This window comes from Sus scrofa, chromosome 8, assembly GCF_000003025.6.
Source record: "Sus scrofa isolate TJ Tabasco breed Duroc chromosome 8, Sscrofa11.1, whole genome shotgun sequence".
In the NCBI taxonomy this organism is placed as follows: Eukaryota; Metazoa; Chordata; class Mammalia; order Artiodactyla; family Suidae; genus Sus; species Sus scrofa.
The window spans coordinates 52947563-52968257 of record NC_010450.4 but is presented as its reverse complement, the minus strand read 5'-3'; the positions used below and the strand labels follow the sequence as shown (position 1 = coordinate 52968257).

At 34.5% G+C, this 20695-nt stretch overlaps 1 protein-coding gene across 1 annotated transcript in view; it reads left to right on the top strand.

Annotated features, from left to right (window-relative positions):
* The window catches only part of MARCH1 (membrane associated ring-CH-type finger 1), a 575522-nt gene continuing 572053 nt past the window's right edge, over positions 17227 to 20695 (top strand). The window contains exon 1 of the mRNA XM_021100588.1: positions 17227 to 17303. The gene's annotated coding sequence lies outside the window, so the exon portion shown is untranslated. The remainder of the gene's footprint in view (positions 17304 to 20695) is intronic.

Genomic DNA, 20695 nt, shown 5'->3' with positions numbered 1-20695 from the left:
ATCATTTCAATGATAACATTTTTTTCTTGAATTCCCTTTAAAGTCATTTTGGCACTGCTAAACATGTGTTATAAAATTACAGTACAAAGCATCAACTCTATATTCCCCCTATCCACTTGCAAAGAGATTCAGTCTTTCCTCTTCAAGATTTTAGAGTCAGTATTCTAGGACTTAAGTACAAAAACAGTTCTATGGGTTCTCTGATGGCTCAGCAGGTTAAGTATGTGGTGTCATCACCTCTGTGGCATGGTTTGGATCCCTGACCTGGGAATTTCCGTGTGTCGTGGGCACTTCTAGAAAAACAAGATTCTAATTACGAGTCTTTCAAAGAATCCAGATGCCTAGAGTACACCTTAAATGTTCTGATTTCTTGGGACTGACTGAGAGGAAGTTTCTAGCATCTGTATTTTAACAAGGAATCTTAGTGACTCTAGGTATTTATTGGATCACCTTTTTTAGTATTCTGTTTTAGATGACTGTCACTTAGCTCAGTATCAAATGCAGCTATGCACGAAGTTTCTTATCTTTGTTGACACCTTTAATAACTTTAAGCAGACCCTTCACTGAATGGTTGACTGGCTCTCATTCTTTGTTGATGCCTTTAATAAATTTAGGCAGACCCTTTGCTGAATTGTTGACTGGCTCTCATTGTAAGAGAAATTCCAAAATGAAAAAAGAAAATGACAGTGTTATATATTTCCATATATAATGACTTCGTTGCTGTTGGTTCTGTTTCCAAATGGAACCCTATAGTTTTAACTCAAGCATAGTTCATCTCCAGAATTTCTGATTTATATAGTGCTGAGAAGACTCTGCTTGGAAGGAAAAGACAGGAGGGGCACAAATAACCAACCAGAAAGGCCCTGTCCTGTTATTTCAATAAGAGGATCTTAAAGACAATGATCAAAGCAAAATCTTCAAGGACTCCTTCAAAGGACATGTAAGGAAAATGAGAGGAAGTACCAAGGGTACCTGTTACTCTGCCCAAACCTGGCACATGTTATCCAGACTGAGGTCAACTTCCTCTAGACCTTAGTTGCTTGGAGAAATGATTGCTCAATTAAAATGGGGAAATTAGTTTTTCTCTAAGAATGATATTCTGGTGGATTCGATAATGCTTGGATGTATGCCTTGAATCTTCTGTTGTTTTTCAACTGGTAATACAGGCACATGCCCAAAGATATCTAAAGACTTCCAAAAAACAGAGACAAAAATAATTCTCTCCTTTGCCCCTGTACACAGACCTCTAGTTCTCCTCCTTGGAGACAACCCCTATTAGGTGTTTCTTAGGTATATTCCCAGGTCTGTTGATTATGGTGATGGGTGTGTTGGGGTGGGGAGGAGCATACATAAATGCAGGCTGTAAATTCCCTTGATTTTAAATTAAAAGGAGACATGCATTAAAGAGTGACTTGATGGCCCAAGGTAATGTCACTGAACAACATATCTACCAGGCAAGGGGCTTAGATACCTGAGAAAATATAGCATGTCCTTCAAGGAAGCATGTACTCTCTGAGGGAAAACAAAGAAAAGATTAAAGCAGGCACTGCTTTCAGCAGACAACAGACATTTAAATGAATTTCAGCATAATGAGATTTATCTGACCTTTAAGATACCCCTGAGATGGTATGTCATCAATTGTTCTGGCAGAGTAAAGCCACTGTGTACCTATTGTAGTAATGTGTTTAGAGAGCAATTTGAAAGTAAAAGGAAAAATCTCTTTTCCCTTGATGCATTCTTGAAATTTGTCATATTAAACTCAAAAGGTTTTAGAAAGATGAGTAATACAGTGGCCAAAAAAAGGACAAAGTTCATAGCTGATTAGTGAATAGCTTTGAAAGCAAAAAATTAATTGCATACCTGCTGTTTATAATAATCTGTGCTAGGGTTAGAAATCACCCTTGAGGGACATTTACTATCTTTAGGGAATGACATATATGTGAAAAAAAATAGTCTTTGTCTAATACAGTACCCATTTAGAAAGAGAGACCATACTAAGTGGATTCTATGAGACAGACCTAAGCCACTCTTTAAAAAATAAATAAATAAAGTGTAGTTGATTTATAGTGTTGTGTCAGTTTCTCCTGTAAAAGCTTAGTGACCCAGTCATACATATATAGGCATTCGCTTTCTTATATTATCTTCCATCATGTTATATCCTAAGACTTTTTTTTTTTGGTCTTTTTAGGGCCACACCCACGGCATATAGAGATTCTCAGGTTAGGGGTCAAACTGGAGCAAATTGGAGATGCAGCTGCTGGCCTACACCACAGCCCCTGCGATGCAGAATCCAAGCCATGTCTGCAACCTACACCATAGCTTGTGGAAATGCTGGAACCCTGACCCACTGAGCAAGGCCAGGGTCTGAATTGGCATCCTCATGAATACTAGCCAGATTCACTTCTGCTGCATCACAGCAGGAACTCCCACTATCCCAAGAGATTGGATAGAGTTCCCTGTGCTTTACTTTTGTGTGGAAACAAAAGTTTCCCTTTGCTTGTCCACTCTAAATGTAGTGGTTTCTAAGCTACTCTTGATTTTATTTTACTTTTTGGCAAAGTGCAGTAGCTCATACAGGTTGAGGACATTACTAGCAGAGTCAGGAAAATGGCTTGTGCCCACTCCTGGGCTGAACCAAGTGCCCCTTTAGGACAAAGCACATTTTAAGAATTTTAGCTCTTTTGTAGGCTGTACTTTCACTAGCCCTTATGAACAGCCTAGGTAATTTAGTTTTGTTAAAGTTATTAATAACTGATTAGTCTTTGGGAATTATAATTTATTAAGCTCAAAAACTATATCATCTTTCTTTAGGTAAAATTTCATTCTTTGTTGCATGTATATGCATTTGTGTTTGTGTCTATATTTGCGCCTGTATTTAATGTTGAGACTTTTATTTAAATGAATGCTATGATGGTTTTGAATCCAATAAAATGATACTCATCACACTTGCTCAAGTGTACCACCTGAGGGGTGGAGAGGAATCAGGATGACTAGAAATCAAAATCTCCATTCCATTCCTGATAAAATGTAGATTGATGTCTTGGCTGAAACCCCCAGCCGCAATGGGCCAGTCCTCCACCCTTGAACTAGGTAGATTTTTCCACCCAGATATTGGCTTGGTTGGGCAACCACCAGCTTCACCCATCAGGTAGACCCTTTTCTGCAATAGATGGTAGCATCTGGAACATTTGCATCCTTCTGAGACCTCTTAGCAAGGGACCCCAAAGGGACCAAGCCACAGTTTCCCTGTGCCTGCTCCAAAGTGCTCCAAGCAGGCAATTTATTCCTCTTCATTGCTAGTAAGTTGATTTCATATCTGGGGCAACTTTAGTACATGTAGTGTCTGGGACATTTTATCTACCAGAAAGCAAGGGAGTTTGACAACCAATGGGATCATGGGAAGAAGAAAGATTACCTGGTTTGAAGATGTTTGTATTGGATAAATTTATGACATATTTGAACATCTGAAAATGATAATGTCTACAATTGATTATAATATAGTGTGTTCAGATCTGTGAATGCTATTGTAATTAACACATACACGCATACATGTATATGTACATACATACATATATGAGAAAGGGGAAAAGAAGAATAATGCTTTTTTTTGTGAAAGATGTGCTAGATATAAAAGTATATAGAATGATAGAATTGGAAATTCAGCATTTATACCTACTTCAGGTAAGGGTATTCATTCAATACTAAAACTATCCTGTTGATGCTCATTGGGGAACTGGATATTCAAATGCTGGCAAAAGAATCCAGCAGATTGCAAAGGGAAAATTGTACATTTCCAGTGGCCAGAACTGACCATGATCATCTGAGCCAAATGCCTGCATTTATAGTTGACTATCACTCATAGTAGGACAATGTGATAACTTTTAACTTTCTAATGTGATGCAACATGAAGAAAATCACCTGTAATGTATCCCTGCTAAAAATGTTAATTTGGATCTAATAAAGCCTCTGCACCCCCATTCCAGCAAAAATTAAAGAGGGAAGGGGTTTACCTTACTTTATTTTTGCCTCATGACAATTTTTCTCTCGTGAGGTATAAGTCATTTATACTGCCAAATACGCAGACAGTTACAGGTTTTTGTTTATTTCATTTTATTTTGTTCTATCAGCTTTTCTGCATAGGATTTCTTATCCTTAGAATTTGGAACATTTCAATGGATAATATTAAATTAATGTTATAGTATATGGGATTTGTAAGTAAATATTGTTTCGTTGTTTTCAGGCAAGGATGCAGCAGTCAGTGCCTTCCTGAAAAAAACACTTGGATTTTCTTAATAGAAATTTACATGGCATGTCTTACATGTATTCAATACACAAACTTCATGTTAGAAACTGCACTGTCAGGTAAAGCTAGTTAATTCACCGAAGGCCACTCAAGAGGTGTGCTAATTAAATCATGCTGTTTAAAGGGCATCAGGTGCAGGAAATGAGTTTGCAAACAGGGTCGTCACTGGTGGAATTGTAGAAGGTCTGCTGTCCTCTCTGATAATTAATTATTAGCCTTTCCAGAGTCAGATCTTAAATGTACAGTCACAAATAATTTCCTATTCTGTTTACTTACAATCTTTTAAAAGAGGCAAATAGAAATTTGTAATAGTAGCTTGTAATATTCATTTGTTTTCCTCAATTAGTTCTTAGAAAATATCTTTTTCCCTGAGCATTATGCTGCTCTTTCAAGTTTTACAACAAATTAGGTTTACAATTATGGGACTGCATTTCCAAAAAGCAAAATGTCATCTGCTCTGACAGGAGAAAGTCTTTCCCATAGACAAATGCTCAAGCTCTTCCACTGTTCAATGGCAAATTAAATAGGAAACTTCTCTTTCTGTACCTGCATATACTTTATTTAGCTTTCTTCCATCTGCTCTGCAAATGTTCATATAAAACTAACTCCCAGTTGCATTTTAGCCCTTGTCTTCCAAAGTAAGCACATCTATCCCAAGGAAACCACCTCAGCACCTCAAGGATGGCTTTTTTTCATTGACTTCAAAGGGGCTGGTTTTGTGAGGACCCTTCTATGATTTCCCTAGAGATATTGCATATATGTTCCTTTATACTACGAGAGGAAGCTTGATATTCATGTGGTTTGCAAATAATGTTTCAACCCCAAAGAAGAGAATGAGTCAAGTTATTTCACAAATCACTCCTCCTCTGTCCACAAAGAGATGACAGATAATCATTTTTATCAATGTAAAAGAGTCTCTATTCTAGAAAGTCATTAATGCAGAATTGTAGTGGGAAGAGAAAAATTCACCTCCATTTACTTTGCATTGATAATAGGTAACTATATCCAGTAACTTGTTAATTGATGATAAGAGAATCCTGTATCCTGAAAGGGACACTGAGTCCAAAGTAGCAGACTCCCAAGCTGCCTCAGGGTCACAAAAGGCCACAATATTTAGAGGTCATTTATTCTCTCTGAACTTCAATTTTCCAGTTTGAAAAAGGTAACTTCACTCATTTTGTGGAGACAATAGGAGGTTCTTGTAAAAACTCTTCTTTAATGACAAAGCACTCTTCTCTTCAGCATTTAGCAAGTGTAATCTGTACACAATTCAAATATAACAATGGTATTGTAGCCTTAAACACTTTATTCAAAAAGATGAAAATGAAGTTAGATTCTAAATGAAATCATTGGAGAACTTTGAAATCTTGAGTGAAGAAACAGTGAACTGCTTTCTACATAATCTTTCTTGTGAAACCAAAGCACTCCATATTTGAATTTAAAATTACTTTTGTACCTTTGAATACACATCCACATTTTAATAACTATTTCAGAGCATAATTATTTTGAAAAATGCTTAAGCATTCTACTGTGATAAACCATTCTGAAGAAACTAAAATTCATATGTGCTTAAGATATGTTTATTTTTTAAATGTTTTATTCCATTTTTCCTTTCAGATGGTATCATTGGTACTTAAATTCAGAATGGGTATTTTATAAAAATCACATTATGTGACTTTTGAATTCTAATGAAGCTTATCCAAAACATTATGCTAACTTATTGCATGTTCTTTTACAAAACTCTAGATTGTAAGTTACTAACATACTTGATCAAAATTCAATAACATGAGATTCACTTTCTAAAATAGACTTGATGATTTTAGAAAAGTTTCATAACTAGAAATTTATTTAGAACAATTATTCATTAAAAAACCCAACATTTGATTGTACCAGCGGATATGGAAACTATGGGAAAAAATCTACAATGAGCCAATATATCTATACATAAAAAAATCATGGATGAGTAAAATCATACTATGAGTAGATGATGAAATTATATAATTAGCTAATATACAGAAGAGTTAATATAAGAAGTTGGAAGTGCTTATAACAATGACTGCTTCTCAGAGACTGTGACATCCTTCTGGATAATTTATTCTCAGATTATTCATCCCAGCTTCCAGAATAGAGTGTCAAATACTTTACTGTTTTAGCTTAACTACAACCATGTGCAATAGGAAAGTATAGTACTAATGAACTCTATTAATTGGCTTCCTTAATCAGTTCTTCGAGCTGTATGCTTTTTTTCTTAGAGAGTATTGTCAGGCCATGATAAAACGCTTTATCAAGTTTTAAAATAAATTAGACATCCATTGTGATTTTCCAAATGACAAATTACTTTGTTGTGACAAGAGCTGCTTCTTCCTCCATCTTAATCATGACTCTTCTGTTATAAAATAGACAGAGAAAAACCATAAAAACTCTGCAGCTGCAGATGGGCTAATATTTTAAGGCAATAATGCTCTCACCAACCATTTCTCCTCTGAGGCCTGGTGTCTTTTAGTTGAGAGAAGTATTTAAAAATCAAGACCTGCCCTCTTTACCATCCCCTGCTTTCCTCTCACTGACCTTCTCTTTCTAAAATTCCAGTTCAAAGACAAGTAGGTGGGACTGAGCAAGAAGGGCATTTGTATGGGGTAGAGTTCCAGAAGGGTGAAGCAGGACCCTGCTAGGGTGCTAGCCTGGTGTAAGGTGCTTGGGTTGGGGCCACATCCAGGGGCAATCCGTGCCAGATTTTGGAGCCCATATAAGAGCTGTCCAAAAGTGGAAGCGGGTCAGAGATGGTGTGTGTTCTCTTATGTTGGGAGAAGGGCATCTTCCCTATAGAATGGGATCATGGGGTAAATCCATGAACTCTTCTATAGTGTACTGCAGAGAGAGGGGCCGCCAGGCTGAGGTCTTAAGACAGGTTGGGACTGGAACCTTGGGATCCTTTGCTGCAATGGATGTAGTGCTTGCACCTGTACAAACATCTCTTTGAGTGACAAAATACAAAGAAACCATGAGAGATTAAAAATAACTATGTGCCTGTGTAGTTGGGGCAAATATATATATAAATGTAGAAACTAACTGCCACTTCTGAAAAGCCCAGAGCAAAAGCAGGGTGTGGGAGCAAAAGCAGGGAACTGTGCATGCCCCCTACACACACCACCACCAAAGGGGGTGGGCAGACCACCTAAGCTATCCCTCTGGCCTGACCCCTGGACCCACCCCTAACTATCATCATGCCATATAGGGAACCAGTTCACCATCCCCCACAGCAAGCAAGCAAGCCAGGGAACCCTTGCTTGTTTTCACTCCCTCCTGTGCAGCTGAGGCCCCAATAAAGCCTCTTCTGAATTTTCCTGCCTGGCTTCTCACAATTTCTGTTGATTAAGAAGGCCAAGAGTCCTGAATGGGCAGATATAGTTTGATCTGTAGTTCTTCTATGCAGTACAATTTTTATCAAGCTTTGGTATTTATTATTTTCCCTTCAAAAATGATTTTAAAATAATTCTTTGTGTTTTCTTCAGAACAATTTAAATACTGTTAGCATTATTAGGTCTTTGAAAATTTGATTTTACCTGTGAAAATATCTGAGCCTGTTCTTTTGTATGTGGTATTTGTTTTATAAATTTATTTTTGTTGTAGAAATAGCTCCATTTAATCTTTTTATTTGTTTATAAAAATTTTAAAAATATTTTTCCTATGAAATTATCCATTTCAGCTAGAATTTCAAATTTATTTGCATAAACTTATGAAAAAAGTCTTAAGATTTTTTAACATGGTCAATTGCAAAAGTTATTCCCTTCTGTGTCATCATGATTCTTTTTTCTGTATATTAGCTTAGTTCACAGTTTTGATGTTTTTGTTACTTTTTTCCTCAAAAGATAATTATTCCTCCTTTAAAAAATTTCTAACTTGAATTTTTGCTTTATCTTTATTTTTTTTCCTTTTGCTTGCTTTTGGCTTACTCCCCCCCCACCAAATTTTGCTTTTAATATTTTACTCATTTATTTTTATTTTTTTATTTGTGCTGACCTATCTGTTTAAAACATGACTTTCCTTTGATTAATGTTTTTATTATATCCAACTCAAAGATCCTAGTTTTTCATTATCATTATCTTTTTTAATATTTCAATTTTGGTGTAAAATATCCCTTCAAATCTAGAATTGTGTAACTAAAATTTTTTAAAATTTTTGGTCACAGAAACTAACAATTTTTGCTATTAATTTTTTGTTTTATTTCATTGTGATATGGAAATATTATTTATATTATTTCTGCTATGAGACATGTTTTTTAAGGGCTGAGAATATGGTAATTCTTATTGGTATGAATAAGGTGTGCCTTTCATTTCTGCTGTGCAAAAAAATTATTAATTAACCCTTATTAATAAAACCTTTATTAATGTATACATTATAGATATTTATATTTTTAAAATATTTTTCCTATCTCTATCTCAGTCTGAGAGTCTTCTATTATTAATATTTCCTTTCAATTTCTTCCTGAATCTACTTGTTTATTTTGAAGGTGGTTGTGGTTTTATTGCATTCAGATATTTATATTTATATTTTTCATTGTGATATTTGGTCCTTAGCATTAAAAAATGTCCTTTGTTGCCAGTTTTTAATATGAATTTTACTTTCTTATATCAGAATTAAAAACTAATTGCATCTGATTGGCATTTTGTTTAATTTGCATTGGTTGGAATGGTTTTGCACATCCTTTTTATATTTTGCTTTTCTGAATCAATTGTTTTTAAATCTGTGGCTCTTACATACAAAATAGAATTGAATTTTGTTTTTTAGAAAAAAAGGTGGATTAAGCCTATTTATTTTTATAATTACTTTTTAATATTTCACAAGATTTGCATCTTTTTTTTCTAGTGATTATACTTGTTCTAGGACTTGTTACAATGCTGTCAATACTTTTCCTCACTTATCCTTCTACTATTTGGTTTGTCAGACTAGGCATTAATGCTAATAATAGTAATGTCTATTATTTACCTCTCCCCGTGCAGCAATTAGCTGAGTATTTTCTTTCTCTCCTCCCTCTCCTCCCACTTTTCAGTTGAATTATTTCTATGATATCTACATTATAACTTTCCTTACTATTCTTCCACAGATATCACAACCTACATTTTGCCTAGGTTCACAAATAAATACAACACACAGGCTCATCACTGTTTTAAATCAGAATTTCTCAAGTTGTCCCTTGATTAGCTGAAGCTTGTATTCTTCTGCAGGATAGACTCCTGAGCATAGTACACCTGAGTTCTTTCACGTTTTACATATCTTCCTAAACCTTGATGCTTAAACTGGACTTGTATATCTGTAAAGATATCATCTCACACTTCTCGTTATTTCATTGATAATGTTTTGCCATTGTTTTCTTACTTCATCTACTTCTGTCACAAAGTCTATGGTTAATCAAATTTTCTTTTGCTTCTCAGTGAGTCATTTCTGTTTTGCTATATGCAGAGATCTTTTTTTAATCTAAAAAATCTAAACATTTTTAGGATAGTCATTAGTATATGTCTTGGGGTCAACTATTTCCCCAAGTATAGGTTGATGCTTTTAGTACAGTACATAAAGATTTTCTTTTATTTCTGGAATGTTTCCTTGAATTATATTTAAAGTAGTACTACTATTCCATTATAAGATTCTTCTTTTTCAGTGACTCCAATTATATATATTTGAGGTTGTTTGTCCTTATTTATTTCTTTGCTTAAATCTTCTTTTTCTATACTTAAAACTCTGAACTCTAATTGATGTTATCTGTTCCATCATCACTAGGTCTCCACTTCACTCACCTCACTTCTTTACTTTTCACCAGCTCTGTTTATAAATGGACAAGGAACTATCAATATTTACTTCAAATATTATTTTACATGTTTTTGAAAGTTTAGTAATTGTAGCCTAATTATGCCATAGGCTATGAATGATTTTATGTTCTTATTGATCTCTATTTTTTTCAGCATAAGTACAAAGAGTTTCAGATTCTGGCTACTGAGATTTTGTTATGGCAATCAAAACTCACAATTCAATATTTAGATAGTTTCAATACTCCAATATTGAAGTTTTTATCTTCTGTATTTAAGGTTGGTGTATTTGACAGTATTTTTGCAGACAAATGGCTTTTAATATTTGCATTTACATTTGGCAAAGAATACTGAAAATGTTCAATACATTCTGATAACACGCTTTTAAAGTATTTAGTAAGTTACTTCTATAGTATTTTATAGTACTTCAATGAATAACATGCTATATTTTAAAGAACAACTTAAAGTTTTAGTTCCTGATGTGATTTCTCATAAATGTATAGTATTGCTGGCTCCTCAGTATTAAGTATTTCATAGCTTTTGTTCATACTTATTATTGTTCACCAAATTGCATGCATCATCTTTAACCTTGCTATGCATAGTGTGTCCATGAACCAGCAATTTCAACATCACGTAGGGACTTGTTAGAAATGCAGAATTTATGGTACAATTTAGATCCACTGTATCAGACTTTGCATTTTACAAAGGCCCCTAGATGATATGTATATCCATTAAAGTGCTAAAACTATGGGCCTAAAATAAATGAGAATGTTATTTTTTTAATATTATAAACTATTTTCTTAAAGTATGAATTATTCTGTTATTTAAAAGAGACCTTGACTTGGCATATTGATTGGGATTTTAATTTTGGATAAAAGATGGACCCACAATGGAATTCATGGTCAAATTAAGCCATCTTTGTAATTCTGGTATTTTCCACGTGGCAGAGATTAGCGTCAGTATCAAGAGATTTAGTCATTATTACTTTGTTTTTTCCTAATGCTTTTAAGGGACACACACACTGAGATTTGGCATTTTTTTTTTTTCTTCTCTGAAACAGTGCTATCCAACAGAACTTTCATGAAATCCTTTCTATCTGCTCTGTTCATCACCATTGCCACTAGCCACAGGATCTAACTGAGAAATAGGTTGTTTTTTTTGTTTTTGTTTTTGTTTTTGAGAACTAGAGAGTTTTTCATCTGATTTGATTTTATTGCTTAAATTTAAATTAACATTACATGTGGCTAGTGGCTACCGTATTAACAAAACTCTAAAACATAAACTGGCAAACTGTGGCTTGCTTTTGTGTGGCCCATGAGCTAAGAATATTGTTTTATGTTTTTAAAGGAGTGAAAACACAGAGAATTTGCAACAGAACAGAAACTATATACACCCTGCAAAGCTTACAATATTTACTATATGATCCTTCACAAAAGGGTTTGCAGACTTCTGCTCTAAAATGTTAAATTTACTTAGTACAGCAGGCACAATTAGGAAATAAATTTAAAGACAGATATTTTGGAAAGCACACCATTGTCTAGCTTTCTCATCAAGAGAGTTATTTAAAAACTTGCATGCTAGCTTTGAGCTTTTAGTGTATGTTGACATAATTTAACTTTTCCGTGGAGCATTTACAATATTTTCATGTTTATGAATGACACATTTTTAGAGTCATCCAAACTTTAATTGAAGCCAGGGAAAGTTGTTGAGATCTTTAGCTTTACAAGACAAAATCAGGGATGTCCAAAGAAATGTTTGCTGTATCATTAAGTGTTCATGTTTATGGACTGGACAGCAAAATTAAAAAATTAGAAATCCTTAGAATTTTCTTTTGAGTACCTTCTCCTGAAATCAAAATTATTGAAACCTATTATGTTTTCTGTGTATTTTATGGCAGCTATGGCATCTGCCTAGCCATCAATTTCCCCCCTAGATTTGGAATTTTAAGAATCTACAAAATTTTGGACCTTGAAGTTGTATCTCTTGGAAGATATTTCTCAAAAAATGTTCATATAAAAATGGTCAAAATTTCAATTGATCCAATTCTCAATGATTAGACTTTGCTATACAATGCTTATAGTATGAGCTGTATCTAAAATAATTTGAGTAATGTTTAGCATTCCCCTCAAAATGAGTAATTCATTATTCCTGCAATAAATCTAATTATTCAGTTTTGTATATTATTCCTTAAATGATATGTTGTATTATTTGATGCCAATGTTTGTAGTCTGAATAAACATTCTTTCATAATATTATCAAGTTTTACCATGATCTTTGCCAAATGCAGAAAATTTCCATTATAACTCTCATATACTTTGGATGATTTTCTGTACATCTCTGCCTTGCCAAAACCAAAATTATGTATATAATATGTTCAAGAAGATGTCATCTCTTATTTTCATTTAGTGTCTTTTCTACAACAAAAATAGTTACTGATTTTTCCAAGTTCGATTTTAATTTTAAATACCTAGCACTATGATTTCTGTCCAATTCACTTTATTTGTTTACTCACTGCCCATATTTGATTTTGCTCATTCTCAAGTACTGATTCAGAATTTTTATATGTCTGCAGAAATTCAGACTAACTACAAGATGCTTTGTGTAGCGTAAGCAGAATGTAAGATTTTTTTTATTTGAAAACATCAGAATATGGACTTCCTGTTGTGGCTCAGTGGAAACAAATCTGACTAGCCTCCGTGAGGAGGCAGGTTCCATCCCTGGCCTCACTCTGTGGGTTAAGGATCCCGTGTTACTGTGGCTGTGGTGTAGGCTGGCAGCTATAGCTTTGATTCGACTCCTTGACTGGGAATCTCCTTATGCTACAGGTGCGGCCCTAAAAAGACCAAAAAAAAAAAAAAAAATCGGAATATAACAAATATCCCCAAACCTCAGCTGTCTTATACAAAGACAAACTTTCTTTTATGAGATGGATGATTTTTAGTAAGAGTAGCTCATTTATAAATATTTAAAACTATGTCAGAAATTAAAAATAAAGTCTATATTCTGTTATTTTAAGGGAACACGTTGGCTTGGTGGTTTTTTCAGGATTTTTTTTCCCTGCCGGTATTCCTTAAAAGTCAGTGGTCACTATCGACATGAAAGTAGGAGATATTGTCTATTCTGTTCCATCATTTATGGCTCATACCACATTCTGCTAAAATTAATAGCTCTGAGGTCCTCCCTCTTTTTTTCTTTTTGGTCATTCAGTCTTTATTCTTCAAAATATTTTTGATGTTTCAGGTAATTTCCTTTTTATTTTTTGTGTAAGGTTTTCCACTTTTTGTTTTCTTGTCTCAATTACTTTTTATTATAATAAAATAAACTTGTTATCATGATTATATTCTAAGAGATTTATTGTAAATTTTATCACATTGTTAGTACTAGAGAAAATAATAAAACATAACATAATGATATGTTGTCATATAAAGCCTGTTTTAGAAAGAAACAGCAAATTTTAACACAGCATTTAACTTTTGTTTGACCAAATTTTCACACTAAAATGGTAGTTTTTTGTAATATGATGCGTGGATCATTTTACACTAATTTCTAATGTCAGCCTGTATTAATATTTACTCTTGGATTTTTAATGATTAGTTACTAATACTTCTGTGCTGATTTGTATCATAATAAAATCACCTTCTATATTTAAATAGGGAACTCAGCAATATCTTTATGCTACAGTAAATAAAAATCAGATGGTGTGAAATATAATAAAATATATTAAATATAGTCATTGTATTAACATCAATGAGAAACTATTTAATTTATATATGTATGTGTACATATATATATATAGAGAGAGAGAGAGACAATGTTACACAGATTAAATAAATAGATCATATAAAAGAGAGTGAGAGTGTTGTTGGATGTATCAGTTTGAAGCCCAGCCACTTGTTTAAAAGCACAGATTATCATAGTTGTTTTAAAATCAACACTATTTTTTTGATGATCAGAACTTTCAGTTATCAAACTTATTCCTCCTTTGTAAATACAAGTAGAATGATGTATATTGATCCTTCTGTTAGAACAATTTATCCCATTTACTGGAAGTTTGTCATAATGCTTTATACAAATCATCTATTTTTGGATTAAACATTATAATAAACATACAAAAATACCAAGGTTCACAATGAGTAGGCTGTGCTCAATCTAAGGATACAATGCCATCCCATGTATTTAGTGAAACAGTAACTTCACCTTTATCTTCCATTCTCCTTCCAGAATCATCTGCAGCAGTCACAGGGCAGTGGTTTGGAAGATAAATCATTACGTACCATCTATTGATTAAATCTTGACATATCCGCACTTCTGCTGGATAATTTATTTTGAGGATAAACTTACTGTGCAATTCTCTCTTCACTCAGTTCTGTTCAGGATTCTCCTCCATTACCATCAAAGATACTTTTCACACCCACCTTGGCAAATGCCCAAATATGTAAAAACACCCATGGTGACCATAGTTGAGTCACCAAGTCTCTTGTGTCCCCAGATGCATGTCTCTTTGTGTGAGATTTGCTCTTTCTCCTCCCCCTTCCTCCCTCCCTCCTTTCTGTGCTTTCCTGTCTCTCTTGCCATACAACACACAAGGAAATAGAGGTATTGGACAGGTCCATGTAACGATGGAAATTATCTGGGTTATTAGGCTTTGCAAAGGCCAGCCAGAAAACTTGAAATGGTGAGTCAGGAGAATATGAAATACTAATTTCTCTCGTGCAGTGAATGACAACATAACAATTGCACAATTTGTTAGGCTTTCATGATGCTAACAGACCCATTGGTATTTCACGATACTTTGTATTTGGAACTCAGATTGTAATATCTAACTTCCATGTAAATTATATCACCTGTAAAAAAAAACAGATCCTTTGAAACATGGAATACTTTCAAGTTATTCACCTTAAGCGTAACTGAAGTCAGCTATATAAACCTGATGGCAGTTGTTGGACTATTCTGAACCAAAGAAGAGTACCATTTTTTAATTTGTGAAGAAGTTATTTGCACCTGATAATGGCATTTGATTGCTAAGACTCTACTTATTTGGGGGTATCTGAAAATACATAATTTATTTTAAAAAACAGTGAAAGCAGATTAATAGCAATGACCTATTTTTAGAATGCCACTGAAAATATTTAAAAGGTAATGGATGTTCTCATAGATCTATACACTGTGTTCTTTCCTTGAGAAAATAGTTCTGTTGTTTTTATTATTGTTATTTCTCTAATAATTCATCTGACATTCCATTTCTTATACTTAGTTTGTGTTTAGTTTTTTCTATCATGTACGATGTATTTCCAGTGGAAGCAACCAACTTTCATAAATCAACTTATTAGTTCCATAGGCATGATTATTTTATTGATTTATTTAAATTTTTATTGAAAAAAAGATTCTGTAAATTCTATAGTGCTTTAGATTTTTCAAAAGTTTTACACATAATTTTATTTAATCCCATAATAACCATTTTTAATTTAACCCTCAACCCCTATATTGGCCTTTTCGTCATCTCCCTCCCCACTGGTAACTATTGGCTTGTTTTCTTCATTTGTTATTCTGCTGCTTTTTTTTTACATTCACTAATTTGCTGTATTTTTTTGACGCCACATATAAGTGATATCATATGGTATTTGTCTTCGTCTGAGTTTATTATTATGATACTCTCTAGATCCATTCATGTTGCTGCAAAAAAGCATTATGTTGCTCTTTTTTTAATGGCTGAGTGATATCCCATTGTATATATGTACTATTTCTTCTTTATCCATTCCTCTGTTGATGGACAATTAGGTTGCTTCCATGTCTTGACTATTGTAAATAGTGCTGCTATGAACAATGGGGTGCATGTGTCTTTTCAAATTTGCGTTTTGATTTTTCTCAGATATATACATACTTAGGAGTGGACTTGCTAGGTCATATGGCAGTTCTATTTTTTAGATTTTTATTTTCCACAGTGGCTGCACAAATTTACATTCCTCCCAACAGAGTAAAGTGTTCCCTTTTCTTCACACCCTCTGGCACAATTACTGTAGACAACTATTACATGGCTCCAGCTCACATCTCTCCACCCACAGTGATTCTATAAACATACAACTCTGATATTGAAATGTCATATTTTATCTACAACTACAATACTACTCTATACATTTCTTTGAAAAGTAATCAATGTTAGCTTCTGTTACTCCAGTTTGTTAAAATACCCAATTGTGATCTTTCTTCATGTTAAAAAAATTGTGGAGAGATTTTAAAAGACTGTTGCCAGCTTACTGTAGGGACAATTGACATTCTTAGCCCTTTCAGCCAGCATAGGCTGTGCAGCATGGCGGTCATCTCTGCCTCTGTTGAAACAAACAAGGGGTGAGTAGCTGGTGCTGTCTTACACGTGGGGATACAAGAGGCTAAAAAGCATGTGCTGGTGAGCATTTCCTCTTGATGTGCTGCTTAGGAAATAGGAGGATCCCACAGTGAAACTGTGGCTCATCTCCCACAGTGCAACTGTGCTCTCATGGTTGTCCTTCAAGGGCTTCATCTTTTGATTCATCCTCACCAGTCTCCAGCTATCTTTATGCAACAGCTGTATCAAGCAGGGGCCAAATGTTCTCGCTTGATTTTCAGTCAGTCCCCTGTCTTGGGGGCTCTTGCTCAGTGCCTTTGCTATCCAGCAACACATAAATGGCTTAAACAGACTTCTTATGGCTTACACCAGAAGTCAATTTTGAACTTTTTTATTAGAGATTAGAACTTCAGTTGACTCTTCTTATACTAAAGTATCTAGACGCTGGGGGACGGTATGCAAATTGATATAAATTCTTTCACCTGATCTGAATATTGGCACAAATGACATTTGAAACACTCTCTGTATTATATTACAGACTGTTTATTTGTTTGTTTTTGTCCACAGCAAGCAGCAGCTTAATGTGGGATCTTGGTTCCTAGTCCAGGGATTGAATCCAGGCCACAGCATGAAAGTGCCAAATCCTAACCACTGGACCACCAGGGATTCCCATGTAAAGACTATTTAGATAGATCTGTGATTTGTACAGTATTTGTGGGGTCTTTCCATTACACAAATTTAATTTTCTTAAAGTTATTTTTCCTGTTTAGCCTTTAACTGTATTTAATTTTCCTTTTCAGGAAATGTACCCAGGAAGAGTTTTGAGAGTATCTTCCTAATTGTCCTGCTGGGATTAAACAGGACACCACTGTTTTTCGTAAGTTTGTCTATTTTTAATCTTAATAAGGAAGATTTTTCCACTGCAGAAAACTTTTTTTTATTTCATTTGGAATTAGAGTTGAATTTTGATTCAATGGGAGATGTAATTGATTTTTTTTCAAGCTTTCTTTTACCTACATATTATTCAATTTCAATGAATCGTGGAAAAGCATTTCTTTGTTAGATGAACTCTGGTGCATGATCTCTATCAGCCAATATTTTAAAGACTTGTGATAAAGAACTTTATTGGTTGGTGAGCTAATTTAAAAGGGCAGTTGCTGTCAGTCATACTGATATGGCCTGGGCAAATATATTGGTAATTATAATGTCCTTCATTTCTCTGGACAAATATATTCGATTTTATCTGTAATAACTACCTCTTGAGACCTTATGAAGGTAAGTAAATACTGACAATCTTTGGGAAACGCATTATTTTTTTTCTTGTTATCAATACTTAGTTTTACATTCAAGGATTATTGGTTATGATGGGCTATGTACCATGTGAGTCTGATGTACTAAAATCTGTCTAATATGCATGCATTTCACGTGACTACTACGTGGAGAATCATGAGTAACATTAAATTGAATGTTTTCTGAACCTTCACATTTATGACCTTTCTGATTATCCCAAAGTTGACAATTTTGCTATTTCTGTTTCTAAAACATAGTCTAAAGCAAATAGATTTCTCCATCTTTTGTAGGCTGCCTTATGAATTGTTGATGCAAAATATCTCTTTGCCTCTAGTTATATTTCTTTTTTTTTTCTTTATCTTTTTAGGGTTGCACCCTCAGCACTTGGAGGTTCCCAGGCTAGGGGTGGAATCGGAGCTGTAGCTGCTGGCCTACACCATAACCACAGCAATCTGGGATCCAAGCCATGTCTACTGCCTACATCACAGCTCACAGCAATGCTGGATCCTTAACCCACTGAGTAAGGCCAGGGATCTAACCTGTATCCTCATGGATGCTGATCAGATTTGTTAACCCCTGAGCCACGATGGGAACTCCTATAATTACATTTCTTTGACTGACCCAGGAGACTGAAAATGTAATACAGCTTGTTTATTTTGGCATTTGCAACTTTTTCTTTTCTTTTGCTTTTTTTTTTTTTAATTTTTGGTCAAGTAAACTATTTCCACTAAACAAGAGAAAAAATTATGCTCTATACCCCCAGTAAATAGGGGGCCATCTGGAGGAAAATCTGTACCTGCACAACTGTAATCATTGGCACAGTGGCCATGCCAAGTGCATCCAGCATGGGTATTTTGTTGCCCCAGTATTTGAACAAACTTAATTATTGCTAAGTGTGGTAATAGAAAGAACACTCAAAAAAATTAGACTAGATTTTAGAATATATGTAATAATTTTCAGGGCATAATTAGTCAAAAAAAATCTCAAGATTTGTGGAGAATCACTTATTAAAAAGGAGGGAAATTTTGTAAAGACAGATATTAACATGTCTCATGACAAAAAAATAAGGATTCTGTAGAAGATTAACAAAAATATTTATCTTAAATTTAAGCTATGACACAGCAATTCCACTTTTTTTCAAGATGCGTTCATTTACATTCTTGTTTTTCTGAAGGAGAACTATAGAGTTTCTCTCGACAACACTGCATTTAAAAAACAGTCATTTGTTTTTGTTTTTTTAATTAATTTTTTTATTACTCAAAGAATTTATTACATCTGTAGTTGTACAATGATCATCAAATTCCAGTTTTATAGGATTTTCATCCCACAACCCCAGTGCATCCCCCCACCCCCCAAACTATCTCCTCTGGAGACCATAAGTTTTTCAAAGTCTGTGAGTCAGTGTCTCTTCTACAAATTCAGTCTGTCCTTTTTTCAGATTCCACATGTCAGTGAAAGCATTTGATGTTGGTGTCTCATTGTATGGCTGACTTCACTTAGCATGATAATTTCTAGGTCCATCCATGTTGCTAAAAATGCCAGTATTCCATTCATTTTAATGGCTGAATAGTATTCCATTGCATATATGTACCACATCTTCTGGATCCACTCCTCTATCAATGGGCACTTAGGTTGTTTCCATGTCTTGGCTATCGTAAATAATGTTGCAGTGAACATTGGAGTACGTGTGTCTTTGCTATTCGTGGTTTTCTCTGGATAAATGCCCAGGAGTGGGATTGCTGGGTCAAATGGGAGTTCTATGTTTAGTCTTCTGAGGAGTCTCTAACCTGCTTTCCACAGTGGTTGCACCACTTCACAATCCCACCAACAGTGTCCTTTTTCTCCACACCCTCTCCAGCACTTATTGTTTGTAGACTTTTTGTTGATGGCCATTCTGGCTGGTGTAAGGTGGTACCTCATTGTGGTTTTGATTTGCATTTCTCTAATCATGAGTGATGTTGAACATCTTTTCATGTGTTTCATGCCCATCTGTATGTCTTCCTTGGAGAATTGCCTGTTTAGATCTTCTGCCCATTTTTGGATGGGGTTGTTTGTTTTTTTGGTATGGAGCTGCAGAAGGTGTTTATAAATTTTGGAGGTGAATCCCTTGTCAGTTGATTCACTTGCAAAGATTTTCTCCCATTCTGTGGGTTGTCTTTTTGTGTTGTTTAGGGTCTCCTTAGCTGTGCAGAAACTTTGAAGTTTGATTAGGTCCCATTTGTTTATTTTTGTTTGGTTGTCAATACTCTGAGAGGTGGATCTGAGAAGATGTTGCTGTGGTTTATGTCAGAGAGTGTTTGGCCCATGTTTTCCTCTAAGAGTTTGATAGTGTCTGGTCTTATATCTAGGTCTTTAATCCATTTGCAGTTTATTTTTGTGTATGGTGTTAGGGAGTGTTCTAATTTCATTATTTTCCATGTGGCTGTCCAGTTTCCCCAGCACCATTTATTGAAAGGACTATCTCTTCTCTGTTATATATTCTTGCCATCTTTGTCATAGATAAGTTGGCTGAAGGCATGTGGGTTTAATTCTGGGCTTTCTATCCTGTTCCACTGATCTATATGTCTTTCTTTGTGCCAGTACCATATGGATTTGATGATTGTTGCTTTGTAGTAGTATAGTCTGAAGTCCGTGAGCCTGATTCCTCCAGCTCCATTTTTCTTTTGAAGGATGTCTTTGACTATTCTGGGTCTTTTGTGCTTCCAAACAAACTTTAAGATATTTTGTTTGTGTTCTGTGAAAAATGTCCTTGGTAGTTTGATAGGGATTGTGTTGAATCTGTAGATTGCCTTAGGTAGTATAGTCATTTTGGTAATATTGACTCTTCCAATCCACGAGAATGGTATATCTTTCCATCTATTTGTGTCATCTTGGATTTCTTTCATCAGTTTCTTATAGTTTTCAGAGTACAGGTCTTTTGTCTATTTAGGTAGGTTTACTCCTAGGTATTTTATTCTTTTGGATGTGATGGTAAATGGG